General features: G+C 37.6%; 1 long non-coding RNA gene across 1 annotated transcript; it reads right to left on the reverse strand.

Annotated features, from left to right (window-relative positions):
* Window positions 1–9,944: 9,944 nt before the first annotated feature.
* On the reverse strand, window positions 9,945–17,885 carry LOC136799171 (uncharacterized). Its single transcript, XR_010845495.1, has 3 exons — window positions 17,744–17,885; window positions 11,682–11,787; window positions 9,945–10,329 (listed from the first exon to the last, which is right to left on the reverse strand). It is a non-coding gene; the product is annotated as an uncharacterized lncRNA (long non-coding RNA).
* Between the last annotated feature and the right edge of the window lie 89 nt (window positions 17,886–17,974).

Consider the following 17,974-nt stretch of genomic DNA (forward strand, 5'->3'; position numbering starts at 1 on the left):
ATCTCGAAGCAAATATCTCATATGCATTATTTACAATCCTCGTTTGTCGGTTCGTGTAGTGTAAAGAGCACGTTTCTCTTGCAAAATAATTTATATCGTCGTCTTGCAAGAAAGAGTTCCTTGCGTCTGTTGATGTGTTGTTGAACGGTGATTTTCCTTTCACAAATTTGCATGCCGCCAACACGTAGAGGTTCTTTGAAGACTTTGCGCTTCTTTGTTGCGGAGACTAGAGATTCGTTTTTTCAAGGAATTCGACACTAAGATCCATTAGCCTTTGCTGACACAGACGAATGATTTGGTGTTACATTCAAAATGATAGGCTCAACCTTTTTAACAATTTCAGCAACATCATCATTATTGATAAAAGTTATTTTAACATCCTCGAAAGTTTCAAACTGTGTTTTCAAGAGTTTGTCCTTAATTTCTGCTTCCCATTCCTTCAATTTTGTCCTTGAAATTTTGAATAATATCAGGAGCTTCATCGTCACTGACAAACGTTATTCCAACAATAGTTATCAAGTAGTATCATCATGGTGAGTGACCAGAAAAAGTTCCTGCTCAAATTCTAAGAAATTTTGAATAATATCTTTGATCTCAATATCGTTGACAAAGGTTATTTCAGTATCTAAAAGAGTTTCATCAAGAAGTTCTTGCACAAATTCCTCTTCCCATTGTGCCAAGTCTTGAACTGTTACACGTTACACCAAAAGCTTCAGTCATTGTTAACCATTATCGACCGCTGGAGGCGGTTTCTTTCGTAGTGGTACGCTAATCTCGTTTTGCCTTGGCTCATTACTTTGTCTACCATTTATTTTCGGTTTTTTAACTAGATTACCCAGGTGTTTCTCCTTTTTTTCCCTGAATGTCTTTTTAATTCGGAATTGAATAATCGAGACATGAAAAGTGACTATATTGTATCTGTTTTCAATGAATAATCTAAAATGTACTGGAGATGACATGTTTACCTGGTACATGACATGTCAGCGTTAATAATGTGCGTGCGCTCTTTCGCGAGCGTGATGCGTGATGGAAGGCGGTCGTTTCAGTGTGGTTTACATCCACACTGTGACGTAGTACTTTACTGCTGTACTGTGCAGCTTGTTTTGAGTTTTTTAGATTTTGTTATCTTTTTATGTTTTTGCTACCATCTTTGCTGTTTTTTTTCCCGAAAATTTATTGCATGAATTAATTATATAAGCACGCATATGTAATTCGATGGAGTTCCTTCTTTACTGTCAAATTCCTTTAAGCTCACACCGAGTCACTGAGACAGGGGTGTTAAGAGAGCTTCACATGTTTTGACTTTTTAAACGTTCATCTAACGTTTTAAGTGCACAAGTTATCTGGCACCCAGATGCAGAAATTTTCATGCGACACGCTAAAGCTCTGAAGGTCGGGAAAATTTTCAACATCTGGAAGGTTTACATTACGGAATATTGCGAGACCACGCCAAGAATTTAGCAGCGGGATTGGCGGGTCTAACTGAAATATTCATAGGTTTACGCGCAAGGGCTGTTGAACCCGACCTGGGAAGCGACACATCAAAGGCCGACTATCATTCCTCTCTGATGGGAAATTAGACCATCCGCCATCGGAATATCAAATAAGCGTTGTCGGGTTGTAACTTGACCATTGATCAAACCTGCCAATGAGATTTTGCTTGAGAAGGTCAGTGATGCTCTCGTTCTATACTACATTGCGTTTAAACCTGAACACTTCGTCATAGCTCACGGAAAGTCAAAGTCGACTTATTTCGGTCAAAAGCCACCCAGCTGGCACACAACGTTGTTTTAACGTTCATCTAACGTTATATGGACGTTGTGAACGTTATACAAACGTTGAAACAACGTTGTGTGCCAGCTGGGCATTATGAACCAAACACTTTTTCTGCATCTACGCCCAACCAACCCAAACATGGTTGGTGAGGTGTGGGATCGCGGTCTCGCTTCACTCACAATAGCTTGTCCGATGCCTGCCTGCTTTAACTCGTTCTTAGTCAGCATTTCCATCAACAGTCGAAGATAACTTGGGACCCATGACTTTCCAAACTTCATGTCCTTGATCATTTCATGGGATGGGTACTCTGTCGTATCGAAAACAGTTGACTTCGTTATTTTCGCCTAAGATCAATTTCGCGGCTTGTTTTATTATTCGCTTCGCTTCCTCATCACTGTCACGCATCCTGTTTTTATACCATTCATCATTGATTAGATGGTTACACATATCTCGAAAGACAACCACATTAGATCGACCTTGCATCTCGGCAAAGAATAAGGAGTCACCATATTTCTCGACAAGTGTTCCTTTTAGATATTTCCGGGAGTAAACGTCATCGTACCCGGCGATTTCTTTCATCTTCTCATGAATCTCATCGAGTAAGTGCAATTCACTCTCGGTTTTGAGCCAATCGCAGATTGTTTCAAAGTAATTTTGATTTTCCATATTTTGGGGTCTACCCTTGGTCACTTCAGGGTTGGTTTTACCAGTAAAGTTTTTTCGACAATTTTCATGATACTCGGCGTTCCCTTGTATTAGATCAACGCAGGGGACGATTCGCCGTCTAACTTATTCTGTCCATTCGTCATCACGTTTATCGCGAATTTCAAGCAACGTATCACGTAATGTAGATAGACTTCTTTAAAAGTGTGCAGCCTGTTAGGATGTCTCTCATCAATGTCACATATCTCTGAACAAAAAATGCATTGCTTTTTGAAATTAAAAGCACTCATGGATTGTCTCTTTCTAGGTACTTTATTTCTAACAGGGTCTTTTTCATCTGCAATTTCCTTCTTCCGTTTTCGTATACTGTTGCTGAGATTCTTTTGGCAGCTCAGGTGAATTTGGACAGGTGCTTGTTTTGCTAACGTTGATTTTATTTGATCGTCATTTAGAACTTTAGCGTATTCCTCGTGTTTCCCAATTCCCGATACGCAAATACAAAGTGCCTCCTCGGTTTTTTGTTGGTAAATGATACAAGCTTCGTGTTCTCCATTCATCTCCATCTTAAATAAAATTGTCGGAGCATCATAAAATGTGGGTCTGTGAAGACGAAGGATGATTTTTTACGAAACAGTAGGGATGTGTTAAGAATAAAGATTTCTTTTGGATTATCATTTCAATGATTCTTTTGATCTACGCCTCATTAAAATCGCCCTTAAAGATCGACACACACCCAATATATTCTACTTACAATTGTAAAGTTAAAATTTAAAACACTCTTGGGAAGCTATTTAGGACCATATGTGAGAGAAATTCCACTAGAACATTTTCAGTGACACTAATTTTGAAGATCATTTTTACTACAGTAATTTATAACTCTAATTAAAAAGAAAGGCCGATTTTTAACCTGGTAATCTTTACCTGTCTTTTTAGAAACTTAAATAAGTAAAACGAGGGGAGGGGAGTTAAAGTGCGGTAGTTTTTCGAAGATTTTTACCATTTCCTGAAATTATCCCCGATTTCTCGATGAAAGAACCCGGAAACCCGATAATCCCGATTTTGAACTAAGATTTTATCATGCAATTACTGCTCAAGCAGTATAGACTAATAATTTGAGTGGGTATCACGAGATATTTTTCATTGAATATTCATGACTACACGTTTGTTTTTTTTAAGAAACACACTTTTAAGAAACATGAAGCTCGGAATGCCAAAAAACTAAGAAACATCTAAGAAACATGTTGAGGCTTTTTAATTCGGTTTTTTTAAGAACCTTCCAATTCAATCTAGCCTTTCATGAGGCTGATTATGTCAAAAAGTTTAGAAACACGTAAGAAACATTTAAGGCTCAAAAGGCCAATTTCTTAAGAAACATTGAGGCTGCTTGGTAGAACTATATATAAAAAAAAACGTGTATATGTAAAAAAACGTGACATGTAAAGATTAATGTGACGGTAATTTTGGAGAAAAAGTACCCTTCAGGCTTTGGTCAAGGTTTTCCCCAAGGGCCTCATCACGAGGCTCCGAGTACCTTATCGGCCAAAACTTAGTCGGCCTTAATTTTAGGCGGCCCTAATTTTAGTCACCTCGTCAAAATTTAGTATTTAGTCACTTAGGGCCGACTAAGCGGTTATATTTACAGTTAATTTGGCCCTAATTTTTAGTCGGCACTAATTTTAGTCAGCAAGCCAAAATTTAGTCACTTAGGCCGACTAAGTTTTGGCCGATAAGGTATGTTAATCTAAAACCTTGCGTGGAATCTTTTTCCAGGTTTGCCTCTTTTATGTCACACTTCTGCCAGACTACAGTTACTCCCCAGCAATGCCTAGTCTTGGCAATCTTCTCTTTCCATAAGACTTTACTGATATTTTTGTTCGGAAAATTCTATTCCGCGAAAACAAAACACAGGATAAAAAAACTAATTATCCTGATTTATGACTATATTCCACCATGCCTGACTCGCAAAATTTCAAACGTTCGCTTTTTAGTCATTCTGAAAGTAGGTAGGCGGTGCTTTGGGTGCTTTCTTTTATGGATTTATGTTCATAGTGGAGTGTCTTGCTTTTTGTAATGTTTCTAGGGATCTTACTAATAAGTCTGTTGAAGTTGAAGGTCTATTTAAATTTTAATTTTCCTGCGAGCAAAAAGTACAGTTCTCGAAGACTTGGAGATATATTTTTAAAAAAATTTTCATCTATTTCTAGGTTTATAAGTTTGGTTGTTTTGTAATTTTTGTCTTCAGTATCATTGATGGAAATAGTGTTGTTTTTATTTCTAGGCTCAAACATAATGAATTTGTAATTGTTGTCATTTAATACACTCCTGTCTCAGTGACGCGTGAGAAATTTTTAGTAGGGGGGATAAAAATGAAGAAACCAGATGCAAAAAGGGATGACATTTTGTATTTTATTGGCTGCAATTCAAATTTCTATCATCAGAGATAAATTGCCCGTTTGTCGTTCCCAGCGGGATGGGAACAATTTATTGCAACGGGTTGAAATCTTAGAATACTTTTTCTAAAGAGAGTTGATATGGTTCCAGTTGGGGGTCCACTTGTTCTGTAAAAATACGGAGGTGTTTAAAATTAATCAGATTTTGTAGATTTTTCAATTATTGCTACTATAAAAATCACTGTAGCCATTTAACTTTCAATATTTCATTTTTGAGCAAATTAGCACAACAAACGTTACTTTTCATGAGATCAATGTCGTCATTTTGACAGCGAAAAAAAGACTAAAAACCTGAGGACTTTTAACATTATTTTTCTAAAAATGACGTCATGAATCGCATATATTGCCGAATAGCTTGGTCAAGTATTTCAAGAAATTCTTTGACCTCCAACCTCCGAAATCTTCCGATTCAAAGACTTTTAGATAAAAGGATCGTTTTTTGATGATTTCGTCTCAGAGATAGCGGGGCCAGGCACACGGCACAATTTGACTTACAAACCCATTGTTTGGAATTTTCACCAAGATTCGAACTTTCTCTTATTCAACTTATCTTATGAAATGTTGGAAGAGACAGCAGTACTGATTCTATCACGTGACCATTTACTGTAACTTCACAGAAATTTATTTCCTTCATCAACTACAAAATCCAAAATCGTTCAAAAGGTTTTTCCGAAGTTTTAGGGTGCGATTTGATTGAGCGTTTGTGCAGTTTAAATAAGTTTCAGAAAGCGTACTTTTGGGGATAACATTTCGCGGGGATATAAAATTTGGTGGGGGTATGAAATGTGTTTTTCAACATCATTTTCATTTTCCTTTTTTCCTGATAAAATTTATCCCTTTCCCACATTTAAGAGGCATAAAAGCAATTTTTTGCAAATCAATTAAACAGCATAAATTTTTGAATGGTGGGATCGGCTTTTGGAATAAATATACACGGATTGTATTTTGGACGCAAAAACCACTCTAGATCATTTTTTTGAGGTAAACATCGATGCCGTTTTCACAGCCATTTAAGAAAATAAGCAATTTCCCTTCTAAATAAAAAAATCATCTAATTTTATTTCAGTCACAAATCTTTCTACCGTTTAAAAATGCTGTTTTTAAGGAGTCAAAATACACCCCTTCTCACAGACCCAGTGCGATCTTATCACCCAGTGGGGGTAACAATAATGGACCAAAACTCGATGGGGGTTGATATTCCCGTGTTTTTGATGGATGGCGATTTGAATTTCGTTGTTTTCTAGTCTCAAAAATCAGTGGAAATGGGAAAAATAGCATAATATTTTGCAGTGGGGATTTATTTATCCGATTATTTTCAGCGGGGACAAAAATTGAAGTAAAAATTTCCACTGGAGACAATATTTTGGCCAATTTTCCCAGTGGGAAGGGTTCCGAGCGAGTCTGTGCGAATGAGGTGTCAAAATTGCTTAAATACTGTTGAATTTCTTGCGATGAAACTACTATTCATGATATTCATTACGTAATGTTTTATAGGGAATTAACCCGGTTTTTACCAATTGAGGAAAATTTGAAAACCTTCCTAATTGGGCTATCTCTGCAGAAAACATTGCGTTGTGAATATCGTGAATTGCGTGTTTTCAAATAGCTTTTTCCCTTTTAATATTTCCAATATAAATTGCATGCCCTGACGAAGGATTGAGAGCACCACCCAGTTTTAACACAGCCTAAAGCAGTAAGCAATCAAGTGGTAGAATTGACTCTCGCTAATTCGAACTCAAACGGGGCGTGTAATTTGCTCAAATCGTAGATAAATTGGAAAAAAGAGAACATTCTGCGAAAGTTTTTCCCCACAACGGGGACTGAGAATTACTTAAAAGGATCCATTCAATGTAGCGAGCACCTCACTAAAATTTTTCACCTCGTTTCATAGAGAGTTCTACTTTGACGATTTTTGAAAAATAGAAGCCTTTCAAGTGTTTTGATCTACCCCTGGACATTTCGATTTTTCAACCCCTGGACACGTGTTTCACCCCTGGACAAGCATCAAATTGACCCCCTGGGCACAAATATTTACCCCTGGACATCATATTCACCCCATGGACATGGCAGTTTTCAGGGTTTTTTCAATACCCCTGGACAATATATCCTCCACCCCCCATGAATGGTTTTTTTCTGGAAGAGCCCAATAGACGTTACTGCGCAAATACAAAGCCGTGTCTAGTATAGGCTACATTCAATGGTGCATATTCATTAATTTATGATATGCACCATTGCAATGTCTTCTGACATTACCATCACGAACCTATTGCATTGGTGCATATCATGAATAGAAGTTCGAATTAGCGAGAGTTCACTGTAGTTGTACAGAGCAGCGGTTTTAAGCGTTAATCACATGGAAGGTTGTTATGTATTACAAAGGGCTTCGAAAATGGGATATTTTTCTACATAGTCCGGGTTTTTTTTAAGAATAAATAAAAGACCAGTTTAAGTTTTGGTGTTTTTCGGTGATTTTTTCTGCTAACAGAAACATCGTTTTGAGGTTCATCTGGCGTCGATGAAGCCATCTTTCAAATTTCAAAAATATTCAATTATGAGAGTATTGGACTGTTCCGTTAAATAACCATACAGAGTGGTGGACGAACCTTTGCCAGTCAAAATAAAACTCTTGGAAATGTGTGGATACCCCTTGGAATATGGCAAAATTAGCAAAGATTTCCTGGAAAAATTATATCCTTAAAGTGAGAAATTTAGAATATTTTTTTACCCCTTGGAAAAATGAAAAAACACTCCCTGGATTACCCCCAGGTCTTAGCTTTCTACGTAGTAGCTTCCTCCGTTTCGGACGTAAAACTCTCCGGATGAAACAGTAAATCCGTCAACTTCTTAAACAATGGGCAAAAATGTGGGTTATGCGAATAGGGTAATTTGTTGATATTTTAGCTTCATTGACCTTGAATTGATAACATTTCCAGAAAATAGAGGGGTTTGCCGGGGAGCAAATTATGTTTAAATTTGAAGGGGAAGCAATCAACTGGGACATAAAGACGTGAAGGCATTAGGTAAAATTCGTGATTAAGCGCTTAAATGACCACGCAAAGTGCTCTGTACAACCTATCAGGCCGTTAGGATAGAGGGAACGCCTTTTTCGCGATAATGGGGAGAGCCAACTTTTAGGTAAAAATTTTTTAGCGATAATGAAGTTTGATGAAGGAAATAAACACCTGTGCATAAAGTAAATGGTCACAGAAAAAGTTTAAACATTGGTGAAAATTTCATCTAATGGATTTGTATTCAATATGTACATCCTTTCCCAGGTCCCATCACAAAATCATCATAAACAGACCCTTTCTTAAAGTTTCTGAACCTTAAGATTTCGGAGGAAGATTCACGAAAGAAAATTCCCAAAATACCGTCCGAACTATTCAGCTAAGTAACGTTTGTTGCACTCCCTTAACAGACAAAACTTCCACCCCAAAAACTTTTTTTGGCCAGGAAATCCATATAAAGAATTTCGAAGAAAATAATTTTTCGAGTTTTGCCTGTCAAGAGTATTTGGTCAAAACAGAAATTTGAGGTCTAAATGGCTACTAGATGAAAAGCAAAGACAAAAGCTAAAAAATAATAGTCTGCAAAAATATTCAAGTATTAGCCATCGAGAAAATGGCAAGTGACACTTCTATCATTTCCCTTCCCTTGTACCCAGTCCATCTAGAATGTCACTAGTATCAATATAGCTTCGTAATCAGAGATGCTCTTTCACCTCTCCTTGGCAGATAGGATAGAGTGCCTTGTGAGCAAAAAATAAAGATTGCTTGATTTCTTTACTCCTTATGGAAGGGCTTTTCCAGACCGAGAAAATGAGAAAAATATCAAAGAAAAAAACATTGGCCTGTTTCATTTTATATCCATACATGGGGTGAGTTGATGGCCTTTTTCAAGCCAAAAAGGTTTATAAGATTGGGCTCTTCCACAAAATGTTCGTAGGATATAGTGTCCGCCGGGGTTAGTGAAAAATCTACAAAAATTGCCTTGTCCGGAGGTAAACTTGCTCTGTTTGAGGGGTATTTAGAATGTTGAGGGGGTCAACTGATGCTTGTCCGGAGGGGCAAAAGAAAGTCACAATGTCCGGAGGGTAGATGTCCAAAAATTGTTATTATCCTCCACCCCCAATTTCCAAATTTTTTCTTGAAAAACCCATTGTGTTATCTACTGGAAAAACGACACAATTCGCAAATATCTGAAAGAAGGTTTTAGTGTCCTTGAAAAACTTTTATACCGCAAAGTAAGGATGGGCAAACTGAAGTCAATCCTTTTGCGCTTGGAAATTTCAGAATAATGTTCAACCCCCTGGAAATTCCAAAACTTTTCGTTGAAAACATGGAAAGAATATAAACATGTATGGATATAAAATGGAATGAGCCTTTGCAACTCTCATTAGTTGTGAGACGCTCGGTAAAAAACAATTCTGACAAAAAAAGAAATTGTGGCAGTGAAACGCTAGATTTCAGTAAAAGCTCCTTCCAGGCCACACAAAAAAATTATTTATACTGGGCAAAACACTATTTGTAATGAATGATTAAAGCGAATTCCTTCAAAATCACATTGCACACAAAAAATTGTTCGAACTAGTATGTGACAAACCAGAACCCCCGGGGGGGGTACTAGGGTTGGTGAATGAGGGGTATGTGCGGACGGGACCTCCGAAAACCGACCCTTAGAGAGACCAAATTTTAGTGAAAAAGTNCAGGAAAAGCCCTTCCAGGCCACACAAAAAAATTATTTACACTGGGCAAAACACTATTTGTAATGAATGATTAAAGCGAATCCCTTCAAAATCACATTGCACACAAAAAATTGTTCGAACTAGTATGTGACAAACCAGAACCACAATAAAATCCAACTGAGTTGAAAAGGTAGGCTCGCTAAAAATTGAGATTGTTTTTAAAACGACACAAATCATCGGTTAGTTAGTAGTGGAAAATGTTTAACTAATTCATTTTGAAATATAAAAAGTCACCTCATCGAAATGGTTGGTTAGTAGGAGAAAAGCCCTTAGAAATATTTGGTAAAATTTAATAAGAAATATCATTGAAATTGATATCGAGACAATTTAATTTCTTAATTAAACTCTCTCCAAATGAACGATATGATTTAAAACATTGACCAAGCAACATGGGCCACGGTTGATGACGGGGCTTGAAGAGGCCATCTTTGAGATCAATGAATACACTGATTTAAATACTGCTACATTCAACCAAAGAAATCACTTCCAGATGATCCATGATCCATCCATTACCATCTTTATCATATCATTGGATTGAATTGGTTCATCAAGACACGTCCAATTTTGACAAACATCAAGCAAGCGTTCACACCAACGGTCCCTCAGCTACGCAAAAACAATTCCATCATTAAAATACTTATCCACCAACAGATAAATCCATGATCATTGGGATTTTTCACGCCAAATTTTCGTATTCTGAAAAACAAGGAGAGAAACGTCTTTTATATCTCAACAAACAGAATATGGAACTCATGGACAGGCCGATTTGGATTCTCCTATCATTCACAATAAATAAATTAACTAATTGAATGAGACTGTGCGATAGAATCCAATGAAACTAGAATTACATGTAACCACCGTTTCATTTAGCCATAAATTTAAAAACTGGATAAACAACGAGCTAGATTTTCATTGATATCTCATGTTCTGGCTTATTTCTGCAGTAATAGCATTATTTTTCACTCTCTTTCCTTCATTAAAACATTTTAATTGTCCTCGCCCATTTTTTTAAGAGGAAAATCTTCGCGGAATTTAATTTCGCGGTTTTTTGACAAATCCGCGAAATTAAATTCCGCGAAACAAGAATATTCTCATGATTTAAAAATCACCTATAGGTAGAATTGGTGTTTTTTGGGGGAAAAAAAAAAACCTCTTAAGCGCAAAATTAAATTACGCGAAACTTTCAATTTTTGTCCCCACTGAGAATAATCAAATGAACCAATCCTCACTGCAAAATATGTACTAGTTATCGCATGACTTCGAGTGCAATACGAGAAATATTTTACGAGTAAAATATCGGTAAAATCTCGGAACGAGTCATCTGCGAATATTATGCTATTTTCCCATTCCCACTAAATTTTCTGACTCGAAAACAAAAGAATTGAAGTCCTCAGCCATAAGAAATATGGAAATGGTCAATCCCATCGAGTTTCAGAATTTTTACCCCCACCCCTCCTACCAGGTCTCTGAAATCAGCTAAGTTTCAAGTTTCAGAAAAAAAGCATAAATTCAAAATTTTTTGTTCCAAGTAGAAAAGATTTTCATTCTTGACATCTTCATTTTCGAAAATTTTTGAAAGATTTTACATCCGCTATTAATTTCATGCTTTTGCTTACGGATCCATTGAGTTTAAAGCCCGAAGGGCTAGGGATGAAATTGAGGATTGGAGATGAAGCCACTTATTTTTCATCTTAAACGCGTGACCAGCTTGGTTTTCACACGAACGCCGGAATTGAAAAAATGTGCATCGGTTAGATTTCGAAAAAAATGCCAGGTGAAACAAACAAAAGCGATAGTAGTAAATCCATCATTCTAAAGGCAGTGCAGATCTTAAGGATTTTTTTTCTAGCTTGGGAAGATAGAAGATTCCTCTATAGCCCCTCTTGCTTTAAATTCACTGCTTCGACCTGTCCTTTACACACGAGTGTATGATATATTTTCGGCTCTTTCATATCATATCATCATTCTTTCACTTCTAGAGGTATTAAAGTGAAAACGCATAAAACATATAGGGGGGAATTTGACTGATAGCCGATTCATAAACTTACCTGTCAGAGTTCATTTCAAGATAGAGGAAGAAAAAGTGCTACAAAATTCACGCATGACAGCTAGACTGCTTTGGGTTAATGTGCCGCTCATTGAATTTGAATCATCCTAAAATAAAATAAAGATTGATAGTTAAAGCCAAAACTTTGAGCTTTAAAGCATATTATGAAGTCCTAATTCAATTGCCGTATAACTATCTAAAGTTCGCGCAGTTTGCCCTTCAGTAGCCAAAACTTCCCGACCCGGGTTATGTTAGCGGTCAATCAGAAAGTTTTATGTACAGGTCAGTTCTACCTGTACTTTGGGAGCCAAATCCTGAAGGAGTGGATCTAGGGATCTAGGAACCTGAATAAAAATAAATTTCAGCTTTCTGGTGTCGTAACTTTTAGTTTGAATCAAATCCACCGCGCTTAGGGAGCCAGGGGTGATTCTTTCTGAGAGCTAAAGCTTATATGAGGGTTGGTAGTTGCTGGGCCTAATGGAGGCCAATTTTTCATGTTTTATCATGGGACCGACAAGCCTAAAGTGATCAAATCAATCAAACGAAACTAAATTGTCTAGGTGGATGAACCCCATTCTGATATGAACGGTGAAGGAAAAACACACACCAAACCAAGCAACTTCTCTTGGCGGCAGTCGTAGTGTAAATGGCAGGTGTCAACATGCAGTGCAGCTGTTTTTGTGCATTGCTTCTGTTACAGAGTAGGACAAGGCAACGACGTCAGAAATCAGCCACTCCTGTTATTGTGTTTACATTACTATGTACAAGAAATCACGAAGTATGTCTCAAAACAGAACCAATTTTGAAGGCCTCGAAATGTTTAGTATACACTCGGGTCTGATAGTCTCTTTGAGAATCGTGATGAAGCATCTATCCTAAACCTGAATAGACTTATTATACAACTGCTTATAACAGAAGAAAGAGAAAAGAACCATTTGGTTAACATCCCTACATGTTTTTCTTTTATATAAGCATACAAAAATCCAAAAACTGATTCGGAATGAGATTCGAGAGATTGACAGGGCAATGAATGCTTATATCATAAGCAAAAATTTAGGGAATTCCGAAATCCGAAAATCCCAGCCCAAAAAACAGCCAAAATGTAAATACAGTATGCTTAAATTTTGCCATATCTGAGCCTAGATATGCTTATAAACACAATACTTGTAAAAAAACATGTACAGTATGATTGTTAAGCTACATTTCCGTACCCTTAATACTTCCCACGAGAAAAAAATTCAAGCAAGTCCTTCAAGCACACAACGTCTCGGTCTGTGCTTTTCATCCAATAATGCATGATTTGATACCGACCCACCAATCGTTTCTCATGGCTTTGGTTCCTATATACACATTTTACAGCGTCTGCAAGGAGGTCATAATATTGTCAATCAATGAGATTTCTGATCGTTTCGTATCAGTCACCTTCATAGGAAACCCTATAACTCTAAAACCACAATCGTCTGCTCAAACAGAAGCCGAAGTCGAGGAATTTTTTGAATCTCTCCTAATCACACTACATCCATTCTAAATCCATTCAGTCTTACTTTGTGTGGTGACTTCAATGCCCAACTGAAAGGTGTATTTTCCTATCATTCAGCTGACAACAGGAATCGCTCTCACTTACAAGATTTCATGAATTTAATTTACTTGATTCAAATATATGCTTTGAGAAACGGAAAAAAAAGTCTGGCGATCTCCTCTGAATCAACTTTCCAACTTTCCATTCTCTGCCGTAAAGGTAACCAACCGTTGGAGAAACACTCTACATGACTACCAATTCACTCATCATTTAACCCTGTCGGTTCCGATCATCTCATCGTAGTTTGTGAATGTAAAATTGAACCTGCGCACTACTAAAAAAATCTTCATCAAGAAACTTAACTTTGCTACATTAAGAGACCAGATAATATTCTCTACAATTTCCCATGAAGTTCAAATGAAATAGAATGAGACTATTCCACCTTTCTCGATATTAGTATGTCTTCCTGCAAGAAACACATCTCTGTCAAAACAAGCCACAAAGAGATCGAACCCCTAACCATTTCACAAGCTCGTCAATTAAAAGCCAAGATCCACTGAAACGCGTGCGTACTTCTAAGAAGAAGAGAAAGAATTCTGACCAAGCAAACAAGCGGATGCTACAACAGTCTGGAAAATGCTTGGAAAGTTAAGGGAAAGGCGAAAGGAAATAAGCAGTATCCGTCCCGACAAAAGTATGACCCCAAGAGAAAAAACCTAAAAGAGATTTCAGAAACTTCTGCCTATGATCGTAGTCAGCCATATCTCACAGGAAAGTTTTTGATCCTAGGCTATAAAAATTATATTTCCAGATCTGGAATCTAGATTTTTCCCTAAGCATCCTACAGGGAAGTGCAACAGCTCCCTAGTTATGGAATTAATTTCCCGATCTTATGACTACCTCGGGATGTTAAATTTCCCTATTATTGTAAGTGCTTTTCTGAGCGAACCCAATAAACCCCATCGGTTTACCATACTCAGATTGTTGATAACAAAGCGTAATGATTTTCCTGTTTGCACGAAAATATCGTCTGGGATTTACATAGACGATAAGAAAGTATCAAATCGATTAGTCTGGCAAAATCCTCAGACTTGATGGCTCCCATTTGCGTTTGGAGCATCCGAAATTATGCTTTCTGCCGGTAGTAGAAATTTTATCGTAACCGATCGTTTTCTCTGTCGTTGAGTAAAAAATCTTCTTCATAATCAGGAAATCTTCGTCGTCCAGATACATACCCTAACCGATAATTAATTCAAATCTAAAAGCTTTTCTTGATCTTTCTGACATCATCAACTGTCTTTCTATTCTGGTATTTTTCATCCAAACTCAAAGAAGCAAAAGTCATACCTATTTTTAAAAAAAGACTCCCCACTTGTGCTGAAAAGACAGCCCATCGCTTGCTCTCGAACATTGATAAAATCTTTCAAAAATTATGCACAAGCGTCTTATGACTTGTCTTGACAATAGGCTCGTTTAGCCACTTCATTCGTCCACTCAAAAACTCTCAGAACATCACTTAATATTGCGTGAGCAATCTCAACTGCTCTGGATGAAAGTGAGTATGGCTGCTCATTTTCGTTGACTCACAAAAAGTTTGATACGTTGTCCAGGAGATTTTAATTCCAGAACTAGAATTCTATGGGGTTCGGGACCGCTCTTGATTGGTTTCGCTCTTCTTATCTAATCGATCACATTTGTGTCCATTAGTTCTAAACTAAACTGCTTCACGGTGTTCCCCAAGCTCTGTTGCTTGGCCATTGTTATTCTTCTTTACGTAACGCTTGCATATTGCCCTTCCTTATTCCTTGGTTGCTTTTCGGATGACACAATACTTTTCTCAGAAACGAGTTCTTAAACCTATACCAGCAAGCTAACATCGACTCAAGCTTCTAATGCTTGGTGAAGCAAACAAGATCTCTTAATGCTAACAAAACTGAGCTGTTATCTTTAGACCTATAAAAAAAAAATATAAAAAAGCACGCAGACTCAGACCTAGTAACTTTGTGAATATCTTGGTGTATATATCGATGAACATCTGAATTGGAAGCACCACATTGATTTTGTTTGCAACAAATTAAAAGTGCGAATGGTGCACTGAGTAAACTTCGGCATTTGTCGACAAGAAAACCTTATTAGCATATATTATTCTTTTTCACTCTCATCTCTCGTACGCAGCTACAGTCTGGGACAACGCCAATCTGACAGGCCCGTTGAATTCTAACAAAACTCTCCAAATTATGACATTTTCGATTTTCGAGCACGCTCCTCAACTCTCTCCTTGGATCTACTCTTTCAACCTTTTTGATTTCGTAAAATACCTGAATATTCTCTTTATTTACAAATTTTTAATAGAATGTTACCACCTCCTCTGCAAGAACACTTCATTTTGACTCATCTTGATGATGTTGAGCGTCATCGAGTTATGGTATGTAAATCTGGTCTGTTAAAAACTTCCCGAACTTCCACGTAATTTGGCAATTACTCAGTATTATGTCAATCCATTTTTATCTTAGAATGAACTTCAGAAATTCTTGACCTTGATGATATGTTCAACCTTAGAATTGGATCGTGTTAAGGACTCAATTAAATCATATTGCCTGTCGTAATATTTCTAAATATTTTTATCAATTTCCTATTCTAGCCGTAGATTCATGTATATCTTACATTAACATAGGTAATTTTTTATAAAAACTTCTGCGACTACCTCCTTTGGATTTTTTCTATGAGTGTGGTCGCTAGTCTTGGTATAGACAAATAAACACTACTACTGCTACTGCTAAGAGGGCCGTTTTGACTCTCATAGATGTCAGATAGACTTTTGATAGTATTGACCTACCTACCTAAGCCGAGCGCCAGCCCGGACTTTATAGATTCGGGACTTACAGCACTCACGGTCCCACGTTGCAGTGCTTAGTTCTTGTGTTGTACTGCAGCCACTTTCGTTGAGCAATGCGTCAATAAGTGTGGTTCGTGTGGTTCGTGTGGTTCTACCTCTGTCAGAATATTTTGACGTGATAACGGCTGCACCTGATCTGTGCATCTTAGTCCTGGACTATGCACTCAGAAAGGGTAAAGAGAAATGCAGTTGAGAGGAATGTAACGCCCCAAAACATACTTCACACATGCATGGGACTATGCACTCGAAATCTCTCAACAACGAAGATGGTGTTCATTATGAGAAAAGAAGAGGTTGACAACAGCCAAAGGTCTTCATTTTGCCGACCTCGATTTTACTTTCAAAACTAAGATTTATCTTTTCAAAGCCACAGTGCGATCTATCCTCCTTTATTCATGCAACTGTTACACACTCAATGAAAATGCAACGAGAGTTAGGGCATATTCTCGAATAAGGCAGCCAGGCCAGGACTGCCCTTACGAAAGAAACTTCACACAGCCTACCCACCGATGCTCACGTGTGTTAAACAAGGTTTTGTATGGGACACATCCAAAAGTAAGCAGCTTACTTCAAAAGAGACTGCAAATTACCGGCCATGATGCCAGCAGAACGAATTGACCCGCTACGAAATTGATTCTTTGGGATCCCGTCCACTTGACGAGAAAGAAAGGTCGACTTCAGAAAACACTCAATAAGGTCATAAAACCAGACACTGGGCTCAGAAATGATGGAATAATTCGTTCGGCAAACGACAGGGACAGTGGAGAGATAATGACAATGTCGTCATTTCCAAGTGCATGAATTATGCATGTATGTGTAAGTAATCGACGCGAAAGTTTCAGATCTTCGATTCGCGAAAAAAAGTCCACACATAAAAAGTCCACATGTAAGTTAAGTGTTGTTAACCCGTAGTGGTTATCTCGTCTGCCGTCCGGGATTACTGACTTCGAGTCATAGATTTATAAGCCCGAAGGGCTAGATGTCGGGCTTTAAGCCATCGCAGGCAAAAAAAAGTGAATATCGGAAAAAATATTGTTGCTATTGTTTTCGAAAACCCGCGAAGCTTCTATTGTAATGTCACGTGACCTAGGTGGGATTTCATACCTAACCTCGGCACACTTTTCAGCAAAAGCACTCTATCTAGCTCTTCGGGCTTTTATAAATCTATGGTTCGAGTCCCACTCGGTGTTGTGGTTTACTTGGCATGTACCTTCGCCCGTGTCAACCCATGCCATTTGAGGGGAATTTGGTAGGCAGATACTCAAGAAGACTTTCACTCTAAACACTGTGTATGAGGTTAAGAATGCGCTGGCCTTGTTCACGCAATATTAATGCACTCGATCCATAAAACTGTGTACCAGTGTCTCGCAACCTAACAGGCTACAAGACAAGGCGACTATATATTAGACCGCTCAATACAGTGCATGGCATCCTCTGCAAAGAGACATTAACCCTCCTATATGGATAAAAATGGTCATGGAAGTTACCTTACATTAAATATCCCTTCAATTTAACTCAAATTTTGATTAAGTGTTTGCATAAGTTGACCTTTCTCAAGAGGGCTATTTAGCACCAATAAACGATAACTATCATACGTTAGTAAGTTATTGTTGAAAATTTAATTTGATCACAAAATGCTTCAAATTACCTGATATAAATATCATAAATCATAGCCATTTAGCTCTCAACTTCGCGTGCCTGATGCAATGAGTGTTGAGGGTATATTCATTTACTCAGAATACGCCACAAGTAATGGGTGATGGGTGGTGGGCGGTGTCAGCACATTTTGTTCATTTAGTCTTCTGAGTGAAATGAAAAGAAGTGATATCAAAGAAATATGGTGTAGGCGCATTCAATTCTTAAAATTTTTAGGATTCTC

This window comes from Clytia hemisphaerica, unplaced genomic scaffold (assembly GCF_902728285.1).
Source record: "Clytia hemisphaerica strain Z4C2 unplaced genomic scaffold, Clytia hemisphaerica genome assembly, whole genome shotgun sequence".
NCBI classification, from domain to species: Eukaryota; Metazoa; Cnidaria; class Hydrozoa; order Leptothecata; family Clytiidae; genus Clytia; species Clytia hemisphaerica.